An 18568-nucleotide genomic window follows, 5' to 3' on the forward strand; every position below is an offset into this window, starting at 1 on the left:
TGAAAATAGCATTTTGTATTCACCATTCCGGATCTAGTGGGGCAATCCCAAATTTGGGGAGCTGTCACACTGGTATGGAAGGTCAGGAGTAAGCATCAACTTCAACTACATCTGTATTTTCAGGATACAGAGACAGTTGAATGTAATGGTGGAGCTTAGTGTGACAGCTCAGCCGTTCAATCTGGTACAGGGGCATGCTCAAGCTGTCAGTACTTTGATTGACAGCTCAGTCGTTGGCTGTCTTCAGGCCAAGCCATGAGACGGGATAGTCAAGGAGTCCGAGGTCCAGAAACAGGAGGGTACTTCATAAACACAAGGAAGAGACAGTCATAGTCAGGTAACGTTTCGAGATCTCAATATACCAGGAGATGGTGGATTAGAGTAGAAGGGGTTAAACAGACGGATGGTCAGAATGAGGTCCAAGGTCAGGCAATGAAAGATCTACAAAAAGAACACAAGGCACAGAAATACAAACCACACAGTAGCTGAATGTACATTGGCAGAGGTCTGGGACTGACAGCCCAGATAAGTAGCCTGACAATCACCTGGGACAATGAACACCTGGAGACAGTCAGCACCTCCCAGTCTCACATTGGACGTCTGAGCTGTCAACCATCACTCTGGCAGCTCAGAATGCCCCTTCGCGAGACTGGACGACTGAGCTGTCGATTAAAGTACTGACTGCTTTAGCACACCTCTGTACCAGATTGGATGGCTGATCTGTCAGTAACTGCATCCCAGGCACACTGAGGGGTCACAGCGTGACACAGAGAACTGACGGGTGCCCCAGATGTAAAAATATCAAAATCTCTATCTAAAATAGACAACGGGGACACATTCTAAAATATGTAAGTTCTTCATGAACTTATAATAAGGTCAGAAAACAAAAAAACCTTTCAATTTAATACAAATACAAAAGTGCCAAGAGCAAACTGCAGTATAATCTTCCCAGGAGCCACATGAACGTTGTCAGGAGGTGGCTGTGTAATTGGCATACACTACAAAAGCCATATTTTATTTATATGCACTTTGGCTTTTAATAGCAGCCAATGGAAAGCACATATTTATAATACTTTTATTTTATTTTATTTTTTTTAAGGGAAGTGTAATGGAAAAAAAAAACAATGAATCCGCTGTTGTATTTTGCCGGCATGTGCCATAATATAACTATTTACAGGCTGTTTTGATTGTGTCAATATGAAATATGTTTAGTTTATTTAAAGAGGTTTTCTTCCTTTAGAAAAGTTTGAAAACATTGTAGCAAACTTTCAGCTGTGAGAATTAAGTCAGGGTGAGTTTTCAACCTCTGGGTGTGATTTTTCACTGACAGCAAATCTTGAAAATGGTGTGTAGTAAATCCAAACTATTCCCTATATTCTAAATACACAATATACAATATTTCATGCTATACTAGGTGATTGAACAGCAGATGGCGCCATTGCCCTATACAAGTTTTACTTTACTTTTAGGAACAGCCCGCACTGTTAAATGTTTATTGGCGGCTAATTGCTGGTATAATGTATTGTTAATTTATTATGCATTGCTTATATCACTTTACATACAGTACAGACCGAAGAACCTAGAATATAAGACATAATTTCAGTTGTTTCCCACTTTTTTGTTAAGTATATAATTTCACATGTGTTAATTCATAGTTTTGATGCCTTCAGTGTGAATGTACAATTTTCATACTCATGAAAATACTGAAAAATCTTTAAATAAGAAGGTGTGTCCAAACTTTTGGTCTGTACTGAACATTATCATCGCTGTCCCCATTGGGGCTCACAATCTATATTCCTTATATGTATGTGGCTGTTGACATCAGATTCTTAAATATAGCCAAATTTCATCTTTTTGGAATAACAAATGTCTACAAAAAAAAGGAATTTTAGGTAATTTTAGCCATTAAATGGGATGTTCATTAATTTGATTTGATGAGTTTTAATTAGTCTTAATTAGTCACTTGAAAAGGAGCTGATCTGCAGTACCTCGCCGCTGCCACTAAAAAGTGAATGGAGCTGTGGTCCGCTGTTTACATCCAGCCGCAGGTCATAACAGCCGACCGGTGGCGATGCTGGGTGTCAGACCCTCACTCGTCTGGTATTGATATGATACTGATATTTGTTCCCAAGGGTAGGTCATCAATATCCATATAGCGGAGACACAAAATGTGATGATTAATTATCTGTCTCGATGTGGGTAAATTATTTCGCATGACATGAGTTCGCATTATCACAAAGGTACATGATGCCCATTTAACGTGTCCCTTTCATAGAGGATGCTACTGACAGTGGCCTGTAAAAGTTTAGAAACTCCTGGTCAAAATTACTGTTATTGTGAACAGTTAAGCAAGTTGAAGCGTCATCATTGACGGCCGTTTCAGATACTGGGCTAATCCTTGCTCCACTAAGCATGTGATGGTTTTCAATTGTGACACATGCTCAGTATGATCTCCCTGTGCGATATTCATTTTCAATGCGTAGTGACAGTGCGCTCCCTCACCGGCTTTGATGAGAAGCGATGAGCTGGCAAGAGAGTGCATGGTCAGTGCACATTGAAAATGAGACAACACAGTAAGCAAGGAAAGCGGAGGTAAGTTTAAATGATTGGCCCCAAGGTTTTCTAAAATATAATCCACAATGCCCCTACTGCAATATACAGGGGTATTTAAAGGTTAAGGTATCAGTCTGAGTTATTAATGGCTGATTCACTTTTATTTTCCCATCAGGCGATCTGATTTGCAGCACAAGCACGGTCTAGGTTGTATCCTAAGAAGCGTTTTTCTACTTTTGGCACTTCATCACAGCTATCTGACCTCACATCTGCTAAGGGATTTCCTTGGAGAAGCATTTAGTATAAATACCCTTTGCCTGCCAACTTGTTTCTCACCGCCTTTTACAGCATGTCCCAGCCTTATAAATATCCCACAGGGCTTTTGTCATTCAGTGGAGTCCAAAACATTATTATGTATCAGTGATGTGATTGTAAAAGGACACGCGTCTGTTTATATTTACCTCTGATTTGGGCAGAAGTTTGTGAACTCTATAGATGGTAACCAGAGGGCGCGGGACCAAGTCTTCTGTTACCACAGGGCTGTGCACTAGCAAATTACTCTGCAGAGGAACTCAAGTCCTATTTGGTAAAAATGTGTATATAATGCTGTGACTTAACCCTTCTAAATCATATTTTACATTTTTACATCAACTTATTTCACTCACTTTGTAGTACCAATAATTTCTCATCGCTTTACATACATCATCATCCCTGTCCCCATTGAGGCTCATGATCTAAATTCCCTATCAGTATGTCTTTGGAATGTGGGGGGAACCTCTTAATTAGAGGCATATGACTAGCTTTAACTAAGAACCACGGCCTGTGTTCACTAGGTGTGTCAACTGCTGGATGTTGAGCAAAGTCGAGTACGCTGCTGGTGAGTGACCAGCCAAAATGTGACCTATAGCTGAGAGAGACATGCAAGGGTTTTTCCCTTAACCCCTTCATGACCCAGCCTATTTTGACCTATTTTGGCCGTTTTTTGCAATTCTGACCAGTGTCCCTTTATGAGGCAATAACTCAGGAACGCTTCAACGGATCCTAGCGGTTCTGAGATTGTTTTCTCGTGACATATTGGGCTTCACGTTAGTGGTAAATTTAGGTCGATAATTTTTGGATTTATTTGTGAAAACAAATGGAAATTTAGCAAAAAAAATTTGAAAATTTCGCAATTTTCAAATTTTGAATTTCTATTCTGTTAAACGTGAGAGTTATGTGACACAAAATAGTTAATAAACAACATTACCCACATGTCTACTTTACATCAGCACAATTTTGGAAACAATAAAAAATTTTTTGCTAGGAAGTTATAAGGGTTAAAATTTGACCAGCGATTTCTCATTTTTACAACACCATTTTTTTTTTTTGGGACCACCTCACATTTGAAGTCAGTTTGAAGGGTCTATATGGCTGAAAATACCCAAGAGTGACACCATTCTAAAAATTGCACCCCTCAAGGTGCTCAAAACCACATTCAGCAGAAGCAACATGGAAGGAAAAAATGAACATTTAACTTTTTTAGTCACAAAAATTCAGTGCCACTGTTAGGGCACACGTCGGGGCTCGGAAGGGAAGTAGTGACGTTTAGAAATGCAGACTTTGATGGAATGGTCTGCGGGCGTCACGTTGTGTTTGCAGAGCCCCTGATGTGCCTAAACAGTAGAAACTCCCCACAAGTGACCCCATTTTGAAAACTAGACCCCCCAAGGAACTTATCCAGATGTGTGGTGAGCACTATGAACCGCCAAGTGCTTCACAGAAGTTTATAACACAGAGCCATGAAAATAAAAAATCATTTTTCTTTCCTCAAAAATTATGTTTTAGCAATCAATTTATTATTTTCGCAAGGGTAACAGGAGAAATTGGACCCCAATAGTTGTTGCCCAGTTTGTCCTGAGTATGCTGGTACCCCATATGTGGGGGTAAACCACTGTTTGGGCGCACGTCAGGGCTCGGAAGGGAGGGAGCACCATTTGTCTTTTTGAACGCAAGATTGGCTGGAATCAATGGTGGTGCCATGTTGCGTTTGGAGACCCCTGATGTGCCTAAACAGTGGAAACCCCTCAATTCCAACTCCAACACTAACCCCAACACACCCCTAACCCTAAACCCGAACACACCCCTAACCACAACCCTAACCCCGACACACCGCTAACCCTAATCCCAACCCTAATCCTAACCCTAATCCCAACCCTAACCCCAACACACCCCTAACCCTAACCATAACCCTAACCACAAGCCTAATCTCAACCCTATTTCCAACCCTAGCCCTAATTCCAACCCTAACTCTAATTTCAACCCTAACCCTAAGGCTATGTGCCCACGTTGCAGATTCGTGTGAGATTTTTCCGCACCATTTTTGAAAAATCTGCAGGTAAAATGCACTGCGTTTTACCTGCGGATTTACCACGGATTTCCAGCGTTTTTTTTGTGTGGATTTCACCTGCGGATTCCTGTTGAGAAACAGGTGTAAAACGCTGCAGAATCCGCACAAAGAATTGACATGCTGCGGAAAATACAATGCAACGTTTCCGTGCGGTATTTTCCGCACCATGGGCACAGCGGATTTGGTTTTCCATAGGTTTACATGGTACTGTAAACCTGATGGAAAACTGCTATGAATCCGCAGCGGCCAATCCGCCGCGAATCCACAGCCTTAGGGTATGTGCCCACGCTGCAGATTCCATTGCGGAATTTTCCGCAGTGGAATTGATAAATCCGCAGTGCAAAACCGCTGCGGTTTTTACTGAGGATTTATCGCGGGTTCTAGTGCGGTTTCCGCTGCGGGTTTACACCTGCAGTTTTCTATTGTAGCAGGTATAAACCCGCAGCGGAATCCGCACAAAGAATTGACATGCTGTGGAATATAAACTGCTGCGTTTCCGCGCGGTTTTTTCCGCAGCATGTGCACTGCGGATTTCGTTTCCCATAGGTTTACATTGTATTGTAAACTTATGGGAAACCGCTGCAGACCCGCAGCTGCAGAAAGGCTGCGGTTCCGCAGTGAAATCCGCAGCGTGTGCAGTGCACATACCCTAATTCTAACCTTAATTCTAGCCCTAACCCTAACCCTAGTTCTAACCCTAGTGTAAAAATAAAAGTAAATATATTTTCTTTATTTTTATTATTGTCACTACCTATGGTTATGATAAAGGGGGGGTTCATTTACTATTTTTTTTTATTTTGATCACTGTGATACATTTTGATCACTGTAATAAAACAAAAAATGTACCTAGAACGAATCTGCCGGCCAATTCAGCGGGCGCACTGCGCATGCGCCCGCCATTTTGGAAGATGGCGGCGCCCAGCGGACATGCGGACGGAGGGGAGCGGAGCACAGGATGGAGGACTGGGGAGGCGATCGGTGGCGGTGGGGGGGGGGGGGCAGATCAGGGTTTCCAGCCATGGCCGATGATATTGCAGCATCGGCTGGATTGTAATATTTCACCATTTTCATATGTGAAATATTACAAATCGCTCTGATTGGCTGTTGAAAGTGAAACAGCCAATCAGAGCGATCGGAGCCACGAGGGGGTGAAGCCACCCCCCCCCCTGGGCTGAAGTACCAGTACCCCTGTCCCTGCAGATCGGGTGAAATTGGAGTTAACCCTTTCACCCGATCTGCAGGGACGCGATCCCTCCATGACACCACATAGGCGTCACAGGTCGGATTGGCACCGACTTTCATGACGCCTACGTGGCGTCACAGGTCGGGAAGGGGTTAATGGAGACTGCATGGGTTAGCTAGGAAAGCTGAGCAGTCTGTGTGTTGGAGCTGCATAGTACCATGAGCTGTTTTTTTCTTTTTTGTGGCACCTTTTTGCCCAGAAGAGGCCGTTTTTGGTTTTGAATCCCTTGGAGTTTTACGAAAGCAATAAAACTGCACCTGTTTAGACCAATCAGCAATGCCTGTATAAACGCTACCTAATGACTACCAGAGAGAGCGAATCCCTGCAAAATATAATATACGTATTGTAGTATTTCTCCACTACGAGGAGTACTCACTTGGCCGGTCGTTGAGGCATACGCTGGGACACTCAGGGTTAAAACAAAAGTCCATTCGGTTTTTTAATACACAGCATAAACCACACTGACCACACTGAGCCAGCAAAACAGCTAGGTAGTTAGCAACTACCAGCCTTTTATTTCTTAGGCCCATCGTAAGAAAAAAATAAATAAAACAGTAATGGAAAACCCTTTAGAGTTTTGTTAAAAAAAATCCAGTCTGACTAAGTATAGTATTATTTCCTCCAATATGTAAAATTATGACAGTCTGTACTCTTGGGTAAGCGACAGGCCACGATCTGAACATCCAAATATGACATTTTAGTTGCATAACAGCTGCTGTTAAAAACTAAACTTATATGTATTGTTTAGAATTGATAGTGATGTTCTATGCTAGTAATAAATAGTCCAATCTATATTTTTACATAACTTTGTTGCGGTATTGGAGGGGCCAGAAAGATTTCTTGCACAGGGGTGCTTTGCAGTTTGAGTCCGCCTTTGATCTAAATATATAAAAATTTATATAAAAAAAACTTCTTACCATCAAGTGAAATTTTGCCTGTATTGTTAGGGTCACCAGCTTTCATGAAATCTGCCGTCTCTGCAGTAGTCAGCGTCCTGACACCAGGCTTGAAGATGCTTCAGGAATAGACTGATAATAAGACCATAGTTGTGAGGGTCTATATATTGTCATATTTGCCATCACAATAACTGAAATCTCGGATTATTTGGTGCTTGGTTAAAGGGAACCTATCACCCCGTTTTTTAAAGATTAGATAAAAATAGTGTGAAATAGGGGCAGAGCTGGGCTTTACATTAGTGCCTTTTTGGTGCCTTTACACCCCTGTTAGGCTGCCGAAATACCTTTGTGAAGTGGCCGTTTTGTCCTGTCACTCAAGTTGGTCAGGTCGGATGGGCGTGGTCACAGCGCTGTTTGTCCCCCAGGATCCTGCTCATCATTACGTTGGTGGCGTAGTGGTGTGCGCATGTCCAGCAGGCGAATCCACTGCCCAGGAGATGAATAACAGCGCGGTCTTCGCTATTCAGCCGTTTACCGGTGGGCGCGGCCATCTTTCCTGTGGCCGCGCCTGCGCAGATGGAGCGCTCTGCTGCCCGGGGCTTCAGGAAAATGGCCGCCGCGATCTCCATCTGCGCACGCGCGGAATCCCGCGGCCATTTTCCTGAAGCCCCGGGCAGCAGAGCGCTCCATCTGCGCAGGCGCGGCCACAGGAAAGATGGCCGCGCCCACCGGTAAACGGCTGAATAGCGAAGACCGCGCTGTTATTCATCTCCTGGGCAGTGGATTCGCCTGCTGGACATGCGCACACCACTACGCCACCAACGTAATGATGAGCAGGATCCTGGGGGACAAACAGCGCTGTGACCACGCCCATCCGACCTGACCAACTTGAGTGACAGGACAAAACGGCCACTTCACAAAGGTATTTCGGCAGCCTAACGGGGGTGTAAAGGCACCAAAAAGGCACTAATGTAAAGCCCAGCTCTGCCCCTATTTCACACTATTTTTATCTAATCTTTAAAAAACGGGGTGATAGGTTCCCTTTAAAAGTTTCCAAAATTATCAGATTTACCGTATACAGTATATGATGCAATATAATAATCTACTTCTGATATTGTAGAATAAAGCATTTAAGCTGTTCCCTTACTGAAGTTCATCTTCCTCAATGTATCCACGTGTTTCTGTGTCCAGAATGTTTAAAACCTTCTTGACTTGCTCAGCACCCTTACTGCTCAGACCAATGTCTCGGATTAATTTTTGGGGCTCAAATAAATGATCACCTTTATTAAAAAAAAATAACAATCATTTTAAGTGCTATAACTGTAGACTAACATGAATTTAATGGGAACCTGTCATAGGCTATGGTGTTAATGTGAAAGTTAATAGCGTTTTAAAGCCGTGTGGCCACCACTCTGAAAGTCTGGCTACCAGGAGGAAATTAACTTTATCTATATATATAAGAGGCATCGTGATTACTCGCTAATCCCGCTCCCTGCACAGTAGCTCTGCCCCCACCACATCACCACACACAATCCCACCCACCCACCACATTACCAAGCACAATCCCGCCCCCACCACATCACCACACATAATCCCGCCCCCCACCCCATTACCACACACAATCCCGCCCCCACCCCATTACCACACATAATCCCGCCCCCCACCCACCACATCACCACACATAATCCCGCCCCCACCACATTACCACACACAATCCCGCCCCCCACCACATCACCACACATAATCCTGCCCCCCCAACACATCACCACACATAATCCCGCCCCCCAACCCCATTACCACACATAATCCCGCCCCCCACCACATCATCACACATAATCCCGCCCCCCACCACATCACCACACATAATCCTGCCCCCCCAACACATCACCACACATAATTCCGCCCCCCAACCCCATTACCACACATAATCCCGCCCCCCACCACATCACCACACATAATCCCGCCCCACCACATTACCACACATAATCTCGCTCCCCACCACATTACCACACATAATCCCGCCCCCCAACCCCATTACCACACATAATCCCACCCCCCACCACATCACCACAGATAATCCTGCCCCCACCACATTACCACATATAATCCCACCCCCCACCACATCACCACACATAATCCCGCCCCCCACCGCGTTACCACAGATAATCCCACCCCCCACCACATCACCACACATAATCCCGCTCCCCACACTACCACACATAATCACGCCCTCCCACCACATCACCACACATAATCCCGCCCCCACCACATTACCACACATAATCCCGCCCCCACCACACATAATCCCGCCCCCCCACCACATCACCACAAATAATCCCACCCCCCACCCCATCACCACACATAATCCCACCCCTCCACCACACATAATCCTGCCCCCACCACATTACCACAGATAATCTCGCCCCCCACCACATTACCACACATATTCCCGTCCCCCACCACATTGCCACACATAATCTCGCCCCCACCACATCACCACACATAATCCTGCCCCCCCACCACATCACCACACATAATCCCGCCCCCCCACCACATTACCACACATAATCCCGCCCCTATCACATTACCACACATAATCCCACCCCCCCACATTACCACACGAGGCTCCGTCCCCACACATTACCACACGAGGCTCTGTCCCCACACATTACCACACGAGGCTCCGTCCCCACACATTACCACACGAGGCTCAGTCCCCACACATTACCACACGAGGCTCCGTCCCCACACATTACCACACGAGGCTCAGTCCCCACACATTACCACACGAGGCTCCGTTCCCCACATTACCACATGAGGCTCCGTCCCCACACATTACCACACGAGGCTCCGTCCCCACACATTACCACACGAGGCTCAGTCCCCACACATTCCCACACGAGGCTCCGTCCACACAGATTACCACACGAGGCTCCGTTCCCCACATTACCACACGAGGCTCCGTCCCCACACATTACCACACGAGGTTCCGTCCCCACACATTACCACACGAGGCTCAGTCCCCACACATTACCACACGAGGCTCCGTCCACACACATTACCACATGAGGCTCCGTTCCCCACATTACCACACGAGGCTCCGTCCCCACACATTACCACACGAGGCTCCGTCCCCACACATTACCACACGAGGCTCCGTTCCCACACATTACCACACAATACTCCATCCCCCCACTGTTGTGAATTCTGTTTGTGGGCTCCCCCGGTGGTGTTTTATGGTAGTGCCACTTATTTGCCTTCTTCTATCCTTGATCACCTGTTGACACCCATTAGGGGAGTTTCCTATTTAAGGCTGCTTGGCTGCTGGTCCGATGCCGGCCATCAATGTATCAGTAGCATTCTGTTGCATTCTCCTGCCTCAAGATCCTGTTCAGCTAAGTTGAATTTTGTTTCTAGTTATGCTATTTTTGTCCAGCTATTTGCAATGTGACTCTCTGTAGCTGGAAGCTCTCGTGGACTGAAATTGCCACTCCAGTGGCATGAGTTGTCACTGGAGTTTTAAAGTAATTTCAGGATGGTGTTTTTGAGTAGTGTTTTGAAGTTGACCGTGAAGTGACTCTTTCCTGTACTTCTGCTATCTAGTAAGCGGACCTCACTGTGCTAAATCTGCTGTTCATCCTACGTATGTCTTTTCCTCTTGACTCACCGTCAATATCTGTGGGGGGCTGCTATCTCCTTTTGGGGTTCATCTCTGGAGGTAAGGCAGGCCTGTATATTCCTCTGATAGGGGTAGTTAGATCTCCGGCTGGCGCGTGGTGTCTAGGGCATCGTAGGAAACACTCCCCGGCTACTTCCAGTGTTGTGTCAGGTTCAGGTCACGGTCACTTTAGTTCCCATCACCCGAGAGCTAGTCCGTTGTTATTTTGATTTCCCTGCCATTGGGAAAATCATAACAGTTTGGCCGGCCCACATGTGTTAAAACTATGCACTAAAGCAGGAAAGGATATGAAAAGGTTTTTTTTTTCCTTCTGTGTTTGGAAAGTGTACCTTAGTGCTTATTTGTACTCCTTGCTTAAACTGCAGTCTTCAGCCTTTTTTTTTTTTTCCCTCTCCTCTTAATCTCTGAATGGCTTTGGTTACACCTGTTTGAATCATGGATCCACAGAGTTTGGTTGCAGGTCTGAATAACCTGGCTACAAAGGTCCAGAACTTACAAGATTTTGTTATACGTGCTCCAATGTCTGAACCTAAGATCCCTATGCCTGAATTTTTTACCGGAGACAGATCCCGTTTTTTGAATTTCAGAGAGAATTGTAAATTGTTTTTGTCTCTGAAATCTCACTCTGCTGGTGATCCTGCGCAACAGGTTAAAATTGTTATTTCTCTATTGCGGGGTGACCCACAAAGTTGGGCATTTGCATTGTCGCCAGGGGATCCTGCGTTATTAAATGTAGATGCGTTTTTTCTGGCTTTGGGGTTGCTTTATGAAGAACCTAATTTAGAGATTTTGGCTGAGAAAGCCTTGATAGCTCTTTCCCAAGGGCAAGATGAAGCTGAGATATACTGCCAAAAATTTCGTAAATGGTCGGTGCTTACTAAATGGAATGAGTGCGCTCTAGCAGCTAATTTCAGAGAAGGTCTCTCTGATGCCGTGAAGGATGTCATGGTGGGGTTCCCTGTGCCTACAGGTCTGAATGATGCCATGAAATTGGCTATCCAGATTGATCGGCGTTTACGGGAGCGCAAATCTGTGCACCATATGGCGGTATCTTCTGAGCAAAAATCTGTGCACCATATGGCGGTATCTTCTGAGCAAAAACCTGTGCACCATATGGCGGTATCTTCTGAGCAAAAACCTGTGCATCATTTGGCGGTGACCTCTGAAAAGGCACCAGAGCATATGCAATGCGATAGTGTATTGTCTAGAGGCGAACGACAGAATTACAGGCGCAAAAATGGGTTGTGCTTCTATTGTGGAGATCCAGCTCATGTTATATCAGCATGCTCTAAACGCATAAAGAAGGTTGATAAAAAGGTTGATAAATCTTTTTCTATGGGTACCTTGCAGTCTAAATTTCTTTTGTCCGTGACATTGATTTGTACTTTATCATCTGTTACTGTGGATGCTTATGTGGATTCTGGCGCCGCTCTGAGTCTCATGGATTGGTCCTTTGCCAAGCGTTGTGGGTTTGATTTAGAGCCTCTGGAGGTTTCTATTCCCTTAAAGGGTATTGATTCTACACCTTTGGCTAGCAATAAACCACAATATTGGACACAAGTGACTATGCATCTTTCCCCAGACCATCAGGAGATTATTCGTTTCCTTGTGTTATATAATCTACATGACGTATTAGTACTTGGATTACCATGGTTACAAATTCATAATCCAGTCTTGGACTGGAGATCAATGTCTGTGCTGAGCTGGGGATGTCGGGGGATTCATGGGGATGCACCTTTGGTTCCCATTTCTTCATCTACTCCCTCTGAGATCCCAGCATTTCTGTCAGATTTTTATGATGTCTTTCAGGAGCCTAAAACTGATTCTCTCCCCCCTCACAGAGAGTGTGACTGCGCTATTGAGTTGATTCCCGGTAGTAAATTTCCTAAGGGTCGCTTGTTTAATTTGTCTGTACCTGAACATACTGCTATGCGGGAGTATATCAGAGAATCTTTGGAAAAGGGTCATATTCGCCCCTCTTTGTCTCCACTGGGGGCAGGGTTTTTCTTTGTGGGTAAAAAGGATGGTTCATTGAGACCTTGTATCGACTATCGACTTCTGAATAAGATTACAGTTAAATACCAGTACCCGTTACCTTTACTGACTGATCTTTTTGCTCGCATAAAGGGGGCGAAGTGGTTCACTAAGATCGATCTACGTGGTGCGTATAATTTGGTGCGGATTAAGCAGGGGGATGAGTGGAAGACCGCATTTAATACGCCTGAAGGCCATTTTGAGTATTTGGTAATGCCTTTCGGTCTCGCGAATGCCCCTTCCGTTTTTCAGTCCTTTATACACGATATTTTCCGTGAATATCTGGATAAATTTATGATTGTGTATTTGGATGATATTTTGATTTTTTCGGAGGACTGGGAATCTCATGTTCAACAGGTCAGGAGAGTTTTTCAGGTTTTACGAGCTAATTCTCTATTTGTGAAGGGCTCAAAGTGTATTTTTGGGGTTCAGAGAATTTCCTTTTTGGGATATATTTTTTCCCCTTCATCTATGGAGATGGACCCTGTTAAGGTTCAGGCTATTTGTGATTGGATACAACCTACTTCTCTAAAGAGTCTTCAGAAATTCTTGGGATTTGCTAATTTCTATCGCCGATTCATAGCGGGTTTTTCTGCCATTGCTAAACCTTTGACTGATTTGACCAAGAAGGGTGCTGATGTTGCTAATTGGTCCTCTGCGGCTGTGGAGGCCTTTCGGGAGCTTAAGCGCCGCTTTTCTTCTGCTCCTGTGTTGCGCCAGCCTGATGTTTCGCTCCCGTTCCAGGTTGAAGTAGATGCTTCCGAGATCGGAGCAGGTGCAGTTTTGTCGCAGAAAGGTCCTGACTGCTCAGTGATGAGACCATGTGCGTTTTTCTCTCGAAAGTTTTCGCCCGCTGAGCGAAATTATGATGTTGGAAATCGGGAGCTCTTGGCCATGAAGTGGGCATTTGAGGAGTGGCGTCATTGGCTTGAGGGTGCTAGACACCAGGTGGTGGTCTTGACTGACCACAAAAATCTAATTTATCTTGAGTCAGCCAGGCGTCTGAATCCTAGACAGGCGCGCTGGTCGTTGTTTTTCTCTCGATTTAACTTTGTGGTTTCATATCTGCCTGGGTCTAAGAATGTGAGGGCGGATGCCCTCTCTAGGAGTTTTGAGCCTGACTCGCCTGGTGTTTCCGAACCTACTGGCATCCTGAAGGATGGGGTGATATTGTCAGCTGTCTCCCCAGACCTGCGGCGCTCTTTGCAGGAGTTTCAGGTGGATAGGCCTGATCGCTGTCCGCCTGGTAGACTGTTTGTCCCTGATGACTGGACCAGTAGAGTTATTTCGGAGGTTCACTCTTCCGCGTTGGCAGGTCATCCTGGAATTTTTGGCACCAGGGATCTGGTGTCTAGGTCCTTCTGGTGGCCTTCCTTGTCTCGAGATGTACGTATTTTTGTGCAGTCTTGTGATGTTTGTGCTCGGGCTAAGCCCTGCTGTTCCCGGGCCAGCGGGTTGTTGTTGCCCTTGCCTATTCCTAAGAGGCCTTGGACGCACATCTCTATGGACTTTATTTCTGACCTTCCTGTTTCTCGTAGGATGTCCGTCATCTGGGTGGTGTGTGACCGTTTTTCCAAGATGGTTCACTTGGTACCTTTGCCCAAATTGCCCTCCTCCTCTGAGCTGGTCCCTCTATTTTTTCAGAATGTTGTGCGTTTGCATGGTATTCCTGAGAATATAGTGTCTGACAGGGGTACTCAGTTTGTGTCTAGATTTTGGCGGGCGTTCTGTGCCAGGATGGGCATCGACTTGTCTTTTTCGTCTGCATTCCATCCTCAGACTAATGGCCAGACTGAGCGTACTAATCAGACCTTGGAGACTTACTTGAGGTGTTTTGTGTCCGCTGATCAGGACGATTGGCTTGATTTTTTGCCATTGGCAGAGTTTGCCCTTAACAATCGGGCCAGTTCTGCCACTTTGGTTTCTCCATTTTTTTGTAATTCAGGGTTTCACCCTCGCTTTTCGTCCGGTCAATTGGAGTCTTCGGATTGTCCTGGAGTAGATGCTGTGGTTGATAGAATGCATCAGATTTGGGGACAGGTTGTGGACAATCTGAAGTTGTCCCAGGAGAAGACTCAACAGTTCACTAATCGTCATCGGCGTGTCGGTCCTCGTCTTTGTGTTGGGGACCTGGTTTGGTTGTCTTCTCGATTTGTTCCTATGAAGGTCTCGTCTCCTAAGTTTAAGCCTCGGTTTATCGGCCCTTATAGGATTCTGGAGGTTCTCAATCCTGTGTCCTTTCGTTTGGACCTCCCAGCATCTTTTACTATTCATAATGTTTTTCATCGGTCATTGTTGCGGAGGTATGAGGTGCCGGTTGTTCCGTCTGCTGATCCTCCTGCTCCTGTGCTGGTTGAGGGTGAGTTGGAGTATGTGGTGGAAAAGATCTTGGACTCCCGTGTTTCCAGATGGAAACTTCAGTATCTGGTTAAGTGGAAAGGCTATGGTCAGGAGGATAATTCTTGGGTGACAGCATCTGATGTTCATGCTCCTGATTTGGTTCGTGCATTTCATAGTGCTCATCCAGATCGCCCTGGTGGTTCTGGTGAGGGTTCGGTGCCCCCTCCTTAAGGGGGGGGTACTGTTGTGAATTCTGTTTGTGGGCTCCCCCGGTGGTGTTTTATGGTAGTGCCACTTATTTGCCTTCTTCTATCCTTGATCACCTGTTGACACCCATTAGGGGAGTTTCCTATTTAAGGCTGCTTGGCTGCTGGTCCGATGCCGGCCATCAATGTATCAGTAGCATTCTGTTGCATTCTCCTGCCTCAAGATCCTGTTCAGCTAAGTTGAATTTTGTTTCTAGTTATGCTATTTTTGTCCAGCTATTTGCAATGTGACTCTCTATAGCTGGAAGCTCTCGTGGACTGAAATTGCCACTCCAGTGGCATGAGTTGTCACTGGAGTTTTAAAGTAATTTCAGGATGGTGTTTTTGAGTAGTGTTTTGAAGTTGACCGTGAAGTGACTCTTTCCTGTACTTCTGCTATCTAGTAAGCGGACCTCACTGTGCTAAATCTGCTGTTCATCCTACGTATGTCTTTTCCTCTTGACTCACCGTCAATATCTGTGGGGGGCTGCTATCTCCTTTTGGGGTTCATCTCTGGAGGTAAGGCAGGCCTGTATATTCCTCTGATAGGGGTAGTTAGATCTCCGGCTGGCGCGTGGTGTCTAGGGCATCGTAGGAAACACTCCCCGGCTACTTCCAGTGTTGTGTCAGGTTCAGGTCACGGTCACTTTAGTTCCCATCACCCGAGAGCTAGTCCGTTGTTATTTTGATTTCCCTGCCATTGGGAAAATCATAACACCCCACATTACCACACCAAGCTCCGTCCCCACACATTACCACACGAGGCTCCGTCCCCACACATTACCACACGAGGCTCCGTTCCCCCACATTACCACACAATACTCCATCCCCCCACATTACCACACCAAGCTCCGTCCCCGCACATTACCACACGAGGCTCCGTCCCCGCACATTACCACACGAGGCTCCTGAGCGTGCCGAGCGTTAGCTGGCTGGAAACAGCTAGTTTATTTATATAGAGGCATGCACGGAGCAGCTTCAGTCACCGCTCAGTATATAGTGGTCAGCAGCTATAACCACACTCTGGCAGTGACTGACAGCCGGCTGATGCAGCTGACAGTCAGTTCTGGGGCGTGGTTACAGTCAGCACTCGCTGTATACTGAGCAGTAACTGAAGCTGCACCTTTAAGACTAAAAGCGGAAGGCTTCTGGGAGGAATAAAGTTAACAAATTTATTAACAGTTGAACACTCCACGCAGGGAGGAAGTGGATATGGGAGGCAAAGATTATAACGATATGGGTGTTGGAGGGGAGAACGGGGTTAGCAGGTATAAGGCGTATGTTCAGAGAGGGGAAAGAAGAGTACACGTGATGTCTCAGGGTTGTCCTGGTTAGGCGGAGATCCGGTCCCTTGATGCAAATGGAGAGTCCTTGTCACTCTAAGCGGTTTCCTCGTACTGGTCTCAATTCGTTTTACGGTATCACCGGAGCGTGGCTCTGCTCTGCAGCACAGGCGGGGAAGGAATCGGCATATACTGGCTCAGTCACTGATATAAGGCTAGGCTGCACACACGCAGCAGTCACAGGTCCCACATGAGTAACCTCCCGGCATGGGGAACGTAGGGAGAGTCGCTGTCTGATGTCCGCGAGCAGTGGACAGGAAACAATTACAGGGATTGCGCTGGGTGGGTCTACACTTACAGGATGCCCCACTACATAGGACTGCATCTCACCCTGCTGCGCGCTATGTCTTCCCGCCAGAACTCCTGCTTTTCTCCCGCACACAGTCCTTTTTATCCCTGACCCTCCCTCTGCTGACAAGTGCAAAGGTCGGTCCAGGCCAGAAAGCTCTCCCCCATGCAACAATAGTGACAATCCCGACGGTTCCAGAACCAACGAAAGAGAAGTACCCCTGAACCGGTTCATCTTCTTACACATTTACTCCTATACGATCTATGGCCCTGAGCCCGCACCTTTTCAGGCACATGACAGGTGATCTGACCAACTCGATCTGAGGAAAAGAATAGGACAAGTGCACGGCCTCAAAGAATAACATGGGGACAAGTGCTATATGTCAAAACTCGTCCGATTTTTACAGTCATGTGCACAAGCCCTTACTCTGAGAAAAGGCAAGGCAGACTGCCAGATAAATGACGGAACAGATTACTACCTCTATTAACTCCTTAATGCCTGACTGGGCCAAATTTTTCAAATCTGATCACTGTAATTTCATGTGGTAATAACTCTGGAACGCTTCAGCATATCCCAGTGATTCTGAGATTGTTTTTTTTCATGACACATTGCATTTCATGGTGATTCACTTTCTACTTTACCCAGAAAAATTGGTGTACTTTCTAAAAGAGACGGCCGACCGTACTTAAATTTGAATTGTACATACTTTGGTTCAGAAGAAGCAAGAGTGCAATGAGCCGCAACGTCAGCGTCGAGAAGCATCCTCACACCAAGTGGTCTTGCTGACTTGTTGCCCCGCTGATCATCTCCACTATGAGATAGACTTGCAGCACGCCCTCGGTAGTTTGTGTCAGGGCCGCCATCAGGGCATTACTGCCCTTACTGGTGTATGGGGCCCGGAGGTCAGGAGGAAAGAGGAGGGCCCGGAAATGCTGGCTGCTCGGTCCCCTCCACCCTTTGCTTCAGCTCACCGGGAACCAGAGGCAAGGGGGCCCATCACCGTCACTTACCAACAGTAAGGCTTCTTTACTTTTCATGACTGTGTGCAGCATCTCCCATCTCCTGTCTACAGTGGCACCTGCTAGATGCCTCCTTCTCCCTGCACCCCTGGGGTGGCTGGAGGTAAGCTGTGTGCAGGACCTCAATCACCACCTGAACAGGAGGTAAAGAACGGCCTGAATGTGTCCGATTGTTTAGCAGGGTAAAGAGGGGGGGGCAGGGGCTGCAGTCAGAGATTAGAAGCAGTGATTTACTGACTGTGACCCCAGAGGTTTGTGCTTTCTGGTTGGTGTAGGATTCTCATCCACACACAGCACCGACCAGAGAGCTCAGAGCTGGGGAACACTGTCACTAAATCACTAGCTGTATTCTCTGACAGGCTGCCTCATGTCATTGATACTGTAACAGATCCAGGCTGGGACTGAGCCCATCCCCCAGTGAAGAATTTATTCACATAAACTGTACCTGTTGCAGTATTTGGTGCGGTTTTGATGCAGTTTTTGGTGCGTTTTTTGCGCGGTTTTGATTCAGTTTTTGCTGCAGTATTTGGTGTGTTTTTTG

The sequence above is a fragment of the Ranitomeya variabilis genome, chromosome 7 (assembly GCF_051348905.1).
Source record: "Ranitomeya variabilis isolate aRanVar5 chromosome 7, aRanVar5.hap1, whole genome shotgun sequence".
Classification (NCBI taxonomy): Eukaryota; Metazoa; Chordata; class Amphibia; order Anura; family Dendrobatidae; genus Ranitomeya; species Ranitomeya variabilis.